The sequence below is a fragment of the Halichoerus grypus genome, chromosome 13, assembly GCF_964656455.1.
Source record: "Halichoerus grypus chromosome 13, mHalGry1.hap1.1, whole genome shotgun sequence".
NCBI lineage: Eukaryota > Metazoa > Chordata > Mammalia > Carnivora > Phocidae > Halichoerus > Halichoerus grypus.
In genome coordinates, this window is record NC_135724.1 from 44,045,976 (window position 1) to 44,060,444 (window position 14,469).

Below are 14,469 nucleotides of genomic sequence, written 5' to 3' on the forward strand. Positions count from 1 at the left end.
TACTCTCTACAACAAACCAAGCTCTTTTTCCAGGCAAGGCTGGCCAGGATCTCTAGGGAAATACATGTGAGTTATACTTACGTTGTCCTGAAAGCTGCACCACCACCACAGTTAGTCTTCTTGTGGTCATTCTGTTGCTGCTGCTTATAGCCTGCTCATTTGTGTGTTTGTGAGGGTCGTACAAACACAGACACCACCCCCCCCCACACACACACACACACACACGGGAAACCGCAGAAGAGCGACCTCACCGTTTGGAACCTCGGGAAGACGTGTCTCCCTGTATACCATGATAACATCTGCTTCTAACTGAGATGATTTATCAAAGTGGCCATCAGCAGGAACGGGTCAGCAAGTGCATAAATCTAGTACAAACACTTTCGTCTCTGAGCCTGGAAACATAAAGTCTGGTCTTGTTCCTGACATTAAGTTGCTAGCTGACTGAGCCCATGTAAATCAATTAATCTCTCCATAACTCAGTCTCTCCATCTGAAAAGTGGAATTAATAATAGATAGTGATTGCCCGTTTGTGTCTCTGGTCACAGGGATGCTTCTCCTTCACTCATTTATTCTTCCAATAACCATATATTGAGGAGCTCCACTGTGCCAGGCACTGATCCCCCCTCCGGGGCCCCTGCCACCCCACACTGCTCCTTGTCCCCCCAGACAGGCTGCCTAAGGACTCCTGGGCCCCCACCAGCCCTGGTTCATGCTGTCTGTCCCTTGGGCCACTGAGGTGGAAACGGACGAGGGGTGGAGGTTAGGAGAAAATCACAGTAGGTGTCCAATACGTGTTGTGTGTGTTATAACATGTTATATATCACACGTCATAACACGTGACAGATGACTGTATAAGGTACGTAGAACTCGCAGAACATCACCCCATAAACAGAGCACCATGTTACCATTGGCCTGGTCATACCTGGAAATGATTAAAGTCTTTCTTTCGTTTTGTTCTGCAACTGTGTGTTTTATTTCTTCCTCTTTGTTTTGGCTGTGTCTCTAGGACCGACTGAAGGTCAAAAGCAAATACACAGTAAACAAAATAGATGACCCCACAGGCCCCACCAGGGTCAAAAGACGGATGATTTGGCTTCTTCTCAAGATGTTGGAAAGATTTCCCGGGTCTCACCGGCAGGAGGAGAGAAGGCTCACTCCTTCGGGAGGTCGAGCTCCCTGAGGAAGTGCAGACATCATCCCTTCTCCAGAGCCGCCGGGCATCCGCAGACACCAATGCCCGTGACTTAATACCTCAAAGGAACCCTGGTCTTCAGATTTTTTTTTTTTTTTAATCAATTCTGGGATGTCTGAATCCTTTATAACAGCACCGGGGTTACCATATGTGCTCTGAGTCATAAAAGTCAGTGCGGCCAGAGCCCTTTTCTTATAAACAACGGGCAAGTTTAATACTGGTCCAAATGGCGGTGCGTAGCCGGGCGGCGGGGGGCGGGGTGGGTGGAGCAGCCTTCACAGGTGTATCTGACTCGAGGAGCACTGTGCTTGTTTGAAGTTTGTCTCATTTTTCTTTTTGGGGCAAATGCAACGCAAGTAGGCAGTTTCCAAGCTTTAATTGTAAACAGTAGGGATTCCTCTCAAGTCTGTCCCTAAATAAAAGTGACTGGAACAGAGATGGAACTGCAGCATTCCCATGTGCCATGGACACCAGTCCCTGCAAGCAGGAAATAATTCATGTCACAAGACACAGAACCATATGGCTCCAGGATGGTGGCTAGCATTAACTCTTCTATGAAAAGAACGAAACTGAGAGTTACATAAGCAAATACGGAAGAGTCTACACTAGTGTAAAAACGGTGTGTCCATGCTCTTAGCAGATAATTATTATTATTTACAATAGCCAAAAGGTGGAAGCAACCCAAGGGTCCATCAACAGATGGGTACACAAATGTGGTGTATACATACAATAGAATATTACTCAGCCCTAAAAAGAAAAAAAAAATTTTTCTGATCCATGCTATGACATGAATGAACTTTGACGACATTAAGCTAAGTGAAATAAGCCAGTCACAAAAGGACAAATGTTGTATAAGTCCACTTATATTAGGTATCTAATCAAATTCATAGAGACAGAAAGTAGAATGGTGGTTGCGGGGTCGGGTGCGGGGGGAGGGAATAAGAAATTCGAGTTTAAGGGGTCCAGAATTTCAGTTAGGAGAGATGAAAGAGTTGGGTGGATGGATGGTGGGCATGTCTGCACAATACTGTGAATGTGCTTTAAGGCCACAGAAAAGTATGCTTCAAAATGCTCAAAATGGTCAATTGTGTTACATATATTTACCACAATAATTTTTAAAAAGCTTAGTATTCACAGAGTACTAAAAAGTTAAAGTGATAAAGTTTTTTGACCACAAAGTCTTCTGTAAACAAAAAGAGTCATTGGGAATTGTGTTACCTGTAGTGACTATGTATTTATATCCGTTGGCACCCTTTAAATGTGCCTTTGAATTGCCATTTGATACACAAAAATATAAAATATTTGGCAATTTTAATTGCCAGGCCTAACTATGTTAATCATCTAGAGCAAGTGATATTTAGATTTGGATACATAGTCACACAAAGGAAGGAAGGAGGGAAGAAAAGGAAGGAAGGAAGGAAGGAAGGAAGGAAGGAAGGAAGGAAGGAAGGAAGAAAGAAAGAAAGAAAGAAAGAAAGAAAGAAAGAAAGAAAGAAAGAAAGAAAGAAAGAACCCACGAACCCACGTTGCAATTTTTGTACCATGGAATGACAATTAGCATTCCAGGAATCACCCCTGCACTAATTAATCATGGATGTCACTGATTGCTTTAGGACACATGAATAAGAAACTGCTTTTAATATCCAATTCCATATTAAGGCTAGTCTTTTTCATGATTCTAGGAGAAAAGATGGGTATTAACATCTCTATAATGGCATCAATTTATAATAGCACATGGAGATAGCCTAAGATTTGAAAGTCTGGATGCTGACTTTAAAGTCTGGAGACTGGCCTCTTGCTTTCCAAAGACTCAGTGCAAGGTCTCAGGATTCCTACATCTCACCCACCAATAAGTGAGCATTCTTCCACAGTGATCCTTCACTCTTACCAAGATACCATCAGCAATTATCACTAGAATATGCAATTTTGGTCCTTTTTGTAACAGCGAGCATCCACTTGTGCTGATTCATCCACAGATTTTCCGGCCAGATGCCCCATTGGCAAAGCCCTGGAGCCTTCCCTTCATGAGTTCTCCGCTCCAGCCATCCGAGGTAATTCCTTCCTCTCCTCTCTCCTGATCCGCCAGTTGCAAACAGAATCTGTCCACGGAATAAACAAACCTTCCGGAATGGATGGACTCTGCTGTTCTGAGGGGTCCGGGGGAAGGGTCTGCAGGGGTCCCCGTCTGATAGGGGAGGGGGGCTGCCCCTCCCTGCGTCTGATGCCTTCCCTTGGGCAGGGTTGAAAGCAAGGTTGAAAAGGATGAGCTTGCCAGTGAAAAGAAGAAATTGAAGGAAATGCTGGCTACTGTGGACAAAACCATCTGTGTGTTTCCAAATCTGCATTTCTGTTCAAATCTGTTTGAAGTTAGTTTTTATTGTAACAGGACTCAGAGACAAGTTTTTCAATGAGCTAGACTTAGTTTCCCTGCTAAGTGAGCAGAGAGAAAGAATACAATGTGTGTGTGCGTGCAGGCGTGTCTTTTTTTTTTTTTTTTTTTTTTTTTAATCAGCAATATCATGTTTTAGCCTCAAAGGTTTCAAAGTTAGTCAGGGATTAAGAGGAGATAGTGACACCTGGAGGACTGTTGAAAATATGGGATTGCTCTCTCCACAACTTTGCCTCAAGGCAGGAAAGACACAAATGGGGCTGAGCCTGGAGAAGAGAAAGGAAACTGACTTTTATAGAGCACTTACTGTGTGCCCAGATGATTCACTAAAGGTAGCTTATTAAATCTTCCAAAACACCTTTCAAGTTAGTATTGCTATCTCTGTTTTCTGGTTATAGAAACTGAATCACAGAAAGGTAAGTTACCAGTGAGCCACAGAAAGTGGTAGAGATGGAATTAAACCAGGTGTTTCCTCCTTCACCCAGCAGGGGGAGGCTAACTGAACTGGGGGAGAGACAGCCAAAAAGGAAGTCTGCTCATTACCTAACAACCAAGCAAACGAAGCCTAGGTTAGCTTAATACGCCTTTGACAACTATTGATAGTCCCGTAAGCACTTTGAAGGGCTCCGAACACGAAGCCCAGCATGATTATGATAGTATAGGACATATAAAAACCCCGTAAGGGGGCACCTGGGTGGCTCAGTCATTAAGCGTCTGCCTTCAGCTCAGGTCATGATCTCAGGGTCCTGGGATCGAGCCCCGCATCGGGCTCCCTGCTCGGCGGGAAGCCTGCTTCTCACTCTCCCACTGCCCCTGCTTGTGTTCCCTCTCTTGCTGTGTCTCTCTCTGTCAAATAAATAAAATCTTTAAAAAAATAAAATAAAATAAAAACCCCGTAAGATTCAGAACCTGATGACAAAACAAGGGTCAGTTAAGGAACTATTGATTTTTTTAAATTTTTTAATGTAAGAATCCAAATTTAATCTTACAAAGAGATTCATATTTGATATCTTGCTCTTTTATTCTTTAATAAAGAGGTTGTTTTTTTGTTTTTTAAAATTTTATTTATTTACTACAGAGAGAGCGTGTGCGAGAGCATGAGAGGGGGGAAGGTCAGAGGGAGAAGCAGACTCCACGCTGAGCAGGAAGTCCGATGTGAGACTCAATCCCAGGACCCTGGGATCATGACCCTAGCCGAAGGCAGACACTTAACTGACTGAGCCACCCAGGTGCCCAAGAGGTTGTTTTTTAAAGAAAATAATCCAAGGAGAAACATGATAATCTGTTCATAATCCTCATCAGTTAGACCATATACTCACACCTAAGCCAGCATCTATAAACCAATGTCAACACTTCCTAGTTGTAGGGAAAAAAATTGCAGGCAAAAAAAAAAAAAAAAAAACAAGAAACAAGAAACAAAAAAACAAAACAAAAAAAAAACACACCTCTCTTAGGCACTGGATTTAAAGACAGAAACTTATGAAATGACAACTTGTGATAGCTCGAAGATGACCACAACTTTTGTACATTCTTCCCACCACGAATTGGGCTTATGACCATTCTTGGTAGATACCCCTTGAATCTAGGTGGAACTGACTGCTTGACCATTCGTATACCGGCAAACGTGATTCTGTTTCCATTCCTGGACCCAGGGCTTAAAAAGACTGACCATGTCTTAGAACCTAGCCACCATGCTGTGAGGAAGCCCAAGCAGTCTCATGGACAGGATCAAACAGAGAGGAAATGAAGCCCCTTAGCCACAACCGCAGCTGAGTCCCCATATGGTTAGCAGTAGCAAATATGAGTCGGCCACCTTGGAAGTGGACCGTGCCACCCTTGTCAAGCCACCTCAGCTGGTGCTGTGTGAAGCAGAGAACAGCGGTTCCCACAGAGCCCTCCCAAATGGCAGATCTGTGACCAAAATCAATGACTGTGGTTGTTTGAAGCTACCAAATTTCAGGACGAATTAGAATGCATTAAAATAACAATAACACATCTCACTGCTTCCTTAGCATTTAATAAAACTTGAAATTACATAGATATTTGTTTTTATCACTTATTATCTGTGTCTTTCATGGAGCATAAGCTGTGTAAGGGCAGGAACTGTACCTGTTTCCATTCATCTCTCTACACCCAGCACCAAGCAGGGTCTTGCTCAGCAGAGGTACTCAATAAAATATTTGTTGACTGAACAGATTCATGAGAGCAGCATCAGGCTTGCATATGCCAATGCTGTACTTCTTCCTCCCTAATTTATAGACGAAAACCATAAACTGGAACGATTTAAAACATTCTTCAAGTACACGGAGGTTTGTTTGTTTTTAAGATTTTATTTATTTATTTATTTATTTATTTATTTATTTATTTAGGAGAGAGAGAGCACACGCATGTTCAAGCAGGGGGAGGGACAGATGGGGAAGGAGAGAATCTCAAGCAGACTCCCCGCTGAGCATGGAGCCCAATGTGGGGCTTGATCTCATGACGCTGTGATCATGACCTGAGCCAAAATCAAGAGTTGGACGCTCAACCAACTGAGCCACCTAGGCGCCCCTGCACTGAGGGTTTTCATGAAACAAAAGAGTAACAATAAGTAAAAAATATCAACTTGGCAAATATTAGACCCGACTCTGTGTGAAGAGGGGACTTACAGGGTCTCTGGTCAAGGATGATACCTCACTGAGCAGAGCCCATCAAATGTTCAAACTTGGCCACAGCGTCCATCTCTAAGGTTTACCTTCGCCGGGTTAAGCAGTCCCTGTTTCACCAATTATTACTCAAATGATACAGCATCAAGAATGAAAACAGCACAGGATATGGTCCTTGGGCAAGAGAGTTAATCTCTCTGTGCTTCACATTTAGGGTCTATAAAGTCACTGTGTTAAAAAGTCCTATTTAATGTGATTTTTTTTTTAATGTTACAAATGAAATAAGAGTTGTGAAAGCATTTTTAACTATAATGTAACTTAATTACAAATCACCATCATTTTCATGAAGATCGATGAGTTAATATTTGTGAAGCACTTAGAATATTACCTGGTACATAGTAAATGCTATGTACACAATTGTTCAATATAATAAAACAATGGGATCAACTTGCATCCCCTTACTACCACCAACACTTCCTGCCTTTTTGACCTCACTTCCTACCACTTTCATCCTTGCTCATTGCTTCCCAGACATACTGGCCCTCTTTCTATGCTCTGAGCTTTTTCCTACCTCAGGACCTTTGTACTTGTGGCTCCTTCCACCTGTAGAATTCTTTTCCTGGGTCTTCCTGTGCTTGCTCTTACTCATCCTTTAGATTTCAGCTCTTCAGAGAGGCTTTCTCTGACCACCCTATATGAGTGAACTCCCCCTTTCACTCATCAAGTCACTTACCAGCATGTCATCCCATTTTACTTTCCATAAGACTTATTCCAATATATAATTATCTTATTTATTTGTGCACTATTTCACTGCCTATCTCTCCCCACTAGAATGTTAGCTTACCGGGAGCCCAGACCTTATCTGTCTTGTTTGTGGCTAAATCCCCAGTGTCTAGAAAAGTACCTGCACTTCGTAGGTGTTCAATAAATATTTGGTGAATAAATGAATGAATGAAACCTCTCTTCTGGCTACCTTCTTGTGTGTCAATGATCCTTATGAAGTGTATTACCCAGTACTGGATCGGTACACTAGATGATATCAGACCAAGAGTTGTTGCAAATATTATTGACAATTATCAATACAGCCAGAGATCAAATGAGCTCTTTTGGCAACTACATTCCAATCTTCACTCACCCAGTGCTTTCAACCCAGGTCCCTGAGCTTTTCCTAGTGCTACTCCTAGAGAAAGTTTCCCCTTTTTGTATTTATGCTTGTCCACACCTGGCTGGAGCCTTTAACGGTTCCCTCCCTGCCCTTGCCTAAGGCCATTGCAACAGATAAACACAGTAAAGCACAGGAACTGCCCCAGGTTGTTCCTACAACCTCCTTCCTGCACCCTCTTCAAGACTTCTCTGTTCCAGATCTCTATCTGGCTGGCTTGGTAGCCAGATGCTCCCTCCCTCCGAGCTAACCTCTTTGGGTTACCCTATTGATTGGCCTAGCCAGCTTTTGATTCAACTTATGCCCAAGATTGCCACCCTGCCCTCTACACCCCCATCCCCACCTCTGAATACTATCCTTAAGTCCAGGCTTCCAAACACAACCCTCCCTCATCCAGGAGACAAGAACAGCCAGTACTGGTGTGTGTGTGTGTGTGTGTGTGTGTGTGTGTGTGTGTGTTGTACCCAATTATGAGACTTTACATTTACCCCTGCTGAAGTCTTTCTTGTCAGATGTCACCCACTGTTTCAATATTTCTGGATTTTTATTCTGTCATTCAATTGATTTGTTACCCTCATCCTGCTTCCCATAATCAGTGTGTCAAGGTGATCAGTGTGTCCTGAATGATCTCATCCAAGTCACTGATAACAGATACTGAACAAAACAGACTCTCTTCAAACATTGTCCAGGTTGACAATGACCCTTTCATCAGCCATCACCAGGAACTGGTGGTTGCATCAATAACGCCGAAACACAGGATCATCCAACCCACATGTTCCCTGAAATTCACAAAAGAATTTGCCAGCTGCCTTGCTGAAATTCGGGAGTTTGTTTGTCCATGTAGTTCCTGTACCATGCTTACAGGGAGAGTACATAGTTTGGAATTGGAAATACCTTGTGAGGGTTGGGACCACAGTTAACTTTACCCCCATTCACCCACCAGAAAGGAACTGGCCAGAGACCAAGGTTTAGGGTAGTGTCCCCTGAGCTTTCTAGACTAAAGCAGGGTCTCTGACTACCCCTGGAAGTGATTACTGCCTGCTCAGTCTTGACAGGTTCTCCCCCACCTCTCAGAGAGCCACAGAGGATCCAGATGGATTCCCTTGCTTGCCCTGGTTGGATTTCTTGAGGAGGACAGATTGATCACACACCCATATGGCTGTAGTTCAAAGCAGTGAGTTAACAGAGTAAGGTGCCCGAGGGAGAGGATGTCTTTCTGCCAGAGTGAGAACACAAGCAGCTCTAAAGTTGGAAGTCCAAACCCAAAATGCTACTCCAATGGAGCAGGAATGGGGAGGCTATTCAGGGAAGTCATGTTATCTTATGAAAGCATCTTGCACTATAAAGAAAGGAAAGATAAAGGCAAGGATTACTTCCTCTAAAGAATAATGAGAAAGCTACCTTTAATCCGACCTTCCAGGGCCTCTGTATCTAAAATAGATGCACCAAAAGGCTGAGGGATGAGAAAAAAGAAAACTGGCTATTAATTATAATATGACTTACTGGTTTTATGTTGACATTCTCATAGATTTTTTCCTGTTGATTAGATTATGGTGGTAAATGATTGATACATGTCTTTCTTAACAAAGATATCAACAGCCAAAAAAAAGAAAGAAAAGACTAGAACATTCTTCTACTAGAGGAGTTAAAGATTTAACATGCTACAAATGCATCTTCTGCTTAGGTGACCAGCTAAATGATGGCCATTTGGAATGAGTAGTATAAAAAACGTGGGCAGCGACAGACAAAATAATCAGGACCCAGAATCTGTAGTCCAAATATATTTTACCCCATTTTCTAAGGTACACCCAATTTGGCTCTTAATTAAACCAGCAAAATGTAGCACTGCTCATTCTCCAAATTCCTAGAAAAAATAGCTTTAATGTTTTGTGGGAAAAAATCAATTTTTCTTTATTAACTGAGAAGAAATAAGCATGAATCTTTTAACTACCCAAACATAGCAGAATCACAGATGCCAAATATTAGAAGGCATGAATCCAAGTTACTTTTTGAAAATATCAAGAACGGTACAAAAAAAAAAAAGAAACAAAGAAAATATCAAGAACAAACATACCTTTGTTTATTCATTTAATAAGTATTTAACGGGCATTTACTCTATGCAAAATCCTTCACTAAATACTTTGAGGAGGTTGCCAAGGCACATAAGAAACCATTTCTCTTCTCTAGAATTGTATAATGTTTTTATAGAGATAAAATGAACCCAAATATCTATAACAATGGAAGAATTATATATGATATAAACTTGTCAAATTACTAAGTTGTACACCTGAAACTAATGTAACATTGTATATCAACTATATTCAAATTTTTTTAAAGGGGGGATTCTATATGATAGCACAATGTTTTCAAATAATGTTTGTATCAGTTATCTGCTACAAGGTAACTAATTGCCACAAACTTAGCCACTTAAAACAACACACATTATCTCATAGTTTTTGTGGGTCAGGAATCTGGGCACAAATTGGATTAAGTTGGGTTGTCTAATTCAGGATCTCTCCGAAGGCTGCAATCAAGGAGCCAGCTAGGGTTGGAGTCTCATCTGAAAGCTCAACTGGGGAAGAATCTGCTTCTCAGTTCACTTAGGTGGTAGCCGGCAGCATTCAATTCCTTTTGGCGTTGTTGGACTAAGGGGTTCAGTTTCTAGGTGGCTATTGGCTAAAGGTCACCCTCGGATCCTTGCTGTGTGGACTTCCTAAACGTGACAAATCGTTGCAGCAAGCCTGCAAGGAAGAGTGTTTGCTACCAAGATAGAAGTCACAACCTCTTGTAATCTGATTGCAGAATCAGCATCCCCTCAAGATACTGAATTCAATACAAGCAAGTCACTCGAAGAGAGGAGATTACACAAGGCAGTGAATACCAGGGGACAAGGTTATTGAAGACCATCTTAGAAACGACCTACCACAATGTATAAACATGAAAAGAAGCAAACATAAGTATAAAAAAATAGCTCTCATTCAAGTTTAGTAAGAGCACCCCTATGTCTTGAGTACATAAAGCATCTACTAGATGTAAGAGAATGGAAAGACTTCATTGCACTGTTAGAAAAGTAAACATTTGACTTGAAAATCACAGAGTCCAAAACACTTTCCCAAGCCACCAGGGGATAGACACCAACTACTTTCTTAAACCAAGAGCAGTAGGTTCTGTCTAAAAAAAGCATATGTCACATCAATTTTTCATTATTTAAACGGCCACATATGTACTCACCGTTCTTAAATGTCATCATCAACAGCTGAGCCTGGTGAAAATACAAAATTCAGAGGAATACTGATATCTGCATGTTGTCTTGTTATGTCTACCATTTAAATAAGCAATACTCTGTGCCCTCTGCACTACTTCTTTGAAATTTGTATTGTGAAAGTCAGCCTCTCTGTCTCATTTGCTGCTTTCAAGTGTTCTGGTGTTTGTGCAATAAACTAGGGGTGGAGATGGATGGATATAAGCCAGATCCACAGGTAGCTACATCTCATCTATCTCTCTTAGAGCAAAGTGTAAAGGATAGTGTTTGTTTCTCCTCTTTCTCTCCCACTTCATGGAAAACTATCAAGAGTTCTGTGGCACATACTGACAGGGAATACAGAACCACTGCTATGACTTCACCAATAAACTACTAGTGTCAGGCTGCCACCTGAGCATCCTATCCAAGTGTGAAAGGAGAAATCCTTCTGTTGGTTCCCCTGCCTCAACCCAATTCCCTAATGGATGAGGATTTTTTTGTCTGCACAGAGTAGTAAGTTTTGGTTATCCCTTTACATCATGACAATTATTACCAAATACAAGTAACAGTAGCTAAGAAGCATGAAGTGAAAGCAATTTCCCGTAATTTCCCTTAGTTTAATGTCTCTGAATGGAACTTAACCCATTATTGGTAATATCCCCATTAAGTGTCATGTGTAAATTTTTTCTCCTTCCAATGTCTCCCCTTTCTGTTCTCCCAGTCTCTCTCCTTCCTTCTCTCCTTACATCTTTAAGACAAAATATCATTATCCCCAAAGAGTGATGATGGCATGTGGAGGCTTATATAGATAAGCTGATGTGTTCCTTAAGCTCTAGGGTATGGGTCTAGGCATCAGTATTTTTTTAAGTTTCCTGAGTAATGGTTCTACTGTGTGGCCAGGGCCAAAATCTTCTCCCATATTTGGCCTGATTCTCTAACTGCATTTGGTCTCTATATTTGAAGGAGTAGAACGAGAGAGACAGAAGTTATGAAGCATGTAGGAAGGACACCAAGTATACCAATTTATCCTTAATACGGTGGGTTCATTTAGAACTATGGCTCTCAAACCTAGCACACATTAGTGTCACCTTAGGAACTGTTTTAAATCCTGATGTCCCATCACACTCCAGCTCAATTAGGTCAGAACCTCAGGAAGTGGGACCCAGGATGATCTTCCAGGAAGGCTCCCAGACAGACCTGTCCCTCCTCCCTGAGACCAGCTTCCCTTCAATACTTTTCATAGATCTCCAGGTGATTGCAAAGTGCAGCAAGGCCAACAACTACTAAGTTAGGATCACTTCATTTTATGGCCTAACCAAGCATGATGTTTTAAATCAAATCTGCCTACTTGAACACAAATGCTAACAGCCGCCTAACCTTCAGTTCCATGCACTTGACAAATGTCCATAGCACTCAGTGCCAGTGTGTTAGAGGACGGGGCTACAAAAACAAGTGCAACAGGCCCTGTCTTCCATAATCTTATAGTCTAAGAAAGGAAACAGACATAAATAAATGCTTCTGATACAGGGTGGTGCATGCTTTGATAGACAATGGGGATATCGGGAATATAGGGGGAGTTACTTAGTTTGAGGTGACAGAGACAAGGGAGGGGACAAAGGGAATGGCAATAAAAAAACAGCCTTCTTAAGGACAGTTAAACGGCATTTTCAAGTTGGTCGTGCACAGAGGGTAGCCTGGGTAGAGGGAACAGCTTGAAAGAGCCAGGAGGTGTGAAAGTCCATGATGCGTAAAACCGCAAAGTGTGGTGTAAAGCTGGAAAGAATGGAAATGGGGCCAGAGTGGAAGGCAAAGCTCTAGTTGGGAAGCAAACGGCAGGCCACTCCCAAGGGCTGAGCTTTATCCTTTGCAAAGGGACACACAGAACACACTGGGCAATGCTGAGATCGATTCCTGATTTTAAAGAGGTAACTCTAACAGCATCATGCCTGACTTTGAGGATCACGAAGAGTAGCTAGAAGGAGAGCAAATTACAAGATCTTAACTAAGCCAATGGCAGCAGGAAGAGAGGGAAGAAGGATCATCGGAGAGCTGAGGAAATAGGTTTGGTAGCTGATTCAGTGTGTCCTGACTTTCTGGATTGAGCAACAAGGTAAATGAGTAGTGTTGCATTAGCTGAAGGAGGGCATATCTGAGGGGTGCTGGTCCCAGGAAAAGATGAAGTCTGTGCACCTCGTGGAAGAACTTCAACACGTGACTGATTTTCCAAGATACCCCCCCACCCAGGGTTTAGGACTCAGCTGCCATCATGGAGCTTGGCTGAATGCCTCCTCATTCTCTTGACTCTCAAACCACACAGCCATTTGGGGTGGCTGATGGAATTCTTGAGTATGTTTCAGGGCAATCATCTTTTTTCAACCACAACACAGAGGAGCCCAAGGAAAATTCATCCTTCAATGCTGCTGGAATGTTGCTTTACCTCCTGTCCCCAACCTCAGAGTTCCAGAACTCAGGGCTCCTGTGATTCTCATCCAAAGAGAAGTCTTGGACTCACTGTGATCCCCTGCCCAAGGGATAAGCAGGAGGCCTATTAGGCGCTGGATCACAGCTGGGTCCACATTATTTGTAGCGCAGTACTTGGTGGCTCCCACAGAGGAGAATGGAAAGGCTTAAGGCCCTACACTTAAGCCTTTAGATCATTCTCCAAAGACGGGTTCTCTGGAGACAAGTTGCCTTGAGCCAGATCAGATTACCCCAGGCCAGTCAGTAACCCTATATCATCTGGAGAGTATCACACCATCTTCTTTTCTAGGAAAACAATGAGAATGGTGATTTAAAATGCTAGAAATTGAGTTAACTGTTCCCAAAATTCCATGCTACTTTAACATTCTGTGGTCATATTTTTGTTTTTGTTTTTTGGGTTTTTTTTGTTTTAAAATTTTAAAATTTTGTCAAAATGGACAGAGGCAATCATGCCTTGTTACGCTGACATTATTCACACTTGCTAATGATTAACTCCCTTCGACACTGCAGTGTTGTAGACGCCAGAGTTGAACAAACAGCTTCAGGGGGCCCAGAAATGAGTTACACTACACTGGGCCAACTGACTTGGAAGAGCTCCAGTGCTATTTCCCTAGTTTAGACTTGTCCTAAGGGGCATTTCCATTGGGGGACCTGAAGTTCTGGAATTCCTTCCTCTTCCTGGTTCAACAAAACTCTAATTTATTGACCTTCGGGGCACAGTGTAAGACATCTGTTAAGTTTGGCATTTCCTTGACCTGTACAGAGAATTCTATTCAGTAAAAAAGTTTTGCCGGTTTTAATTCCAGGTTTTGTATTTAGAATGTGCATGCACCAGGCTCTGATCTAAAGAAGGTGTCTTTTTATAAACCCAGGAAACAAAAACCCATTGCTCCTTGTATCAAAGCTGCCCCCTTTGGAGTCTCATCTCAATGTAGCGCTCTCTCTGAGTGTGGCAAACCTTTGGGTACATGACCAAGAGTCCTTCCTTCACTGTACAGAGGAAGAGAAAAAAATGTATTGAGCAGCAAACTTTTGTGTTCTAAATGGAGAAAATCAGTCCTGCAAGAATGTGAGAAAATTCTTACAGTAAGCTGAACAATTGTTTTATGAGCTCTGCCTAATAGTCCATGTTCACCTCGGATGTGAAAGATGCTGAAACATAAACAACCTTTGATACCAAGGAAAAGGGACAGAAACACTTACAGAGTTCCCACCTTCCACCTTCTCCCACCAGCCGCTGAAAGCAGGCAATGCTTGATGGGTCTCAGAGATGGAAGTTAAAGGGTAAAGGGAACACGTTCTCCCCGCCAAATGAGGGTCCCCTGGGTAACACTCAATACTGCTGCTTCTCTCCCTTCT

The 14,469-nt window shown here is 42.3% G+C and overlaps 1 long non-coding RNA gene across 1 annotated transcript in view; it reads right to left on the minus strand.

The window, feature by feature from the left end:
* Positions 1-679: 679 nt before the first annotated feature.
* The window catches only part of LOC118533763 (uncharacterized), a 108,921-nt gene continuing 95,131 nt past the window's right edge, over positions 680-14,469 (minus strand). The window contains exon 7 of the long non-coding RNA XR_013443354.1: positions 680-1,669. This is a non-coding gene — a long non-coding RNA (uncharacterized LOC118533763). The remainder of the gene's footprint in view (positions 1,670-14,469) is intronic.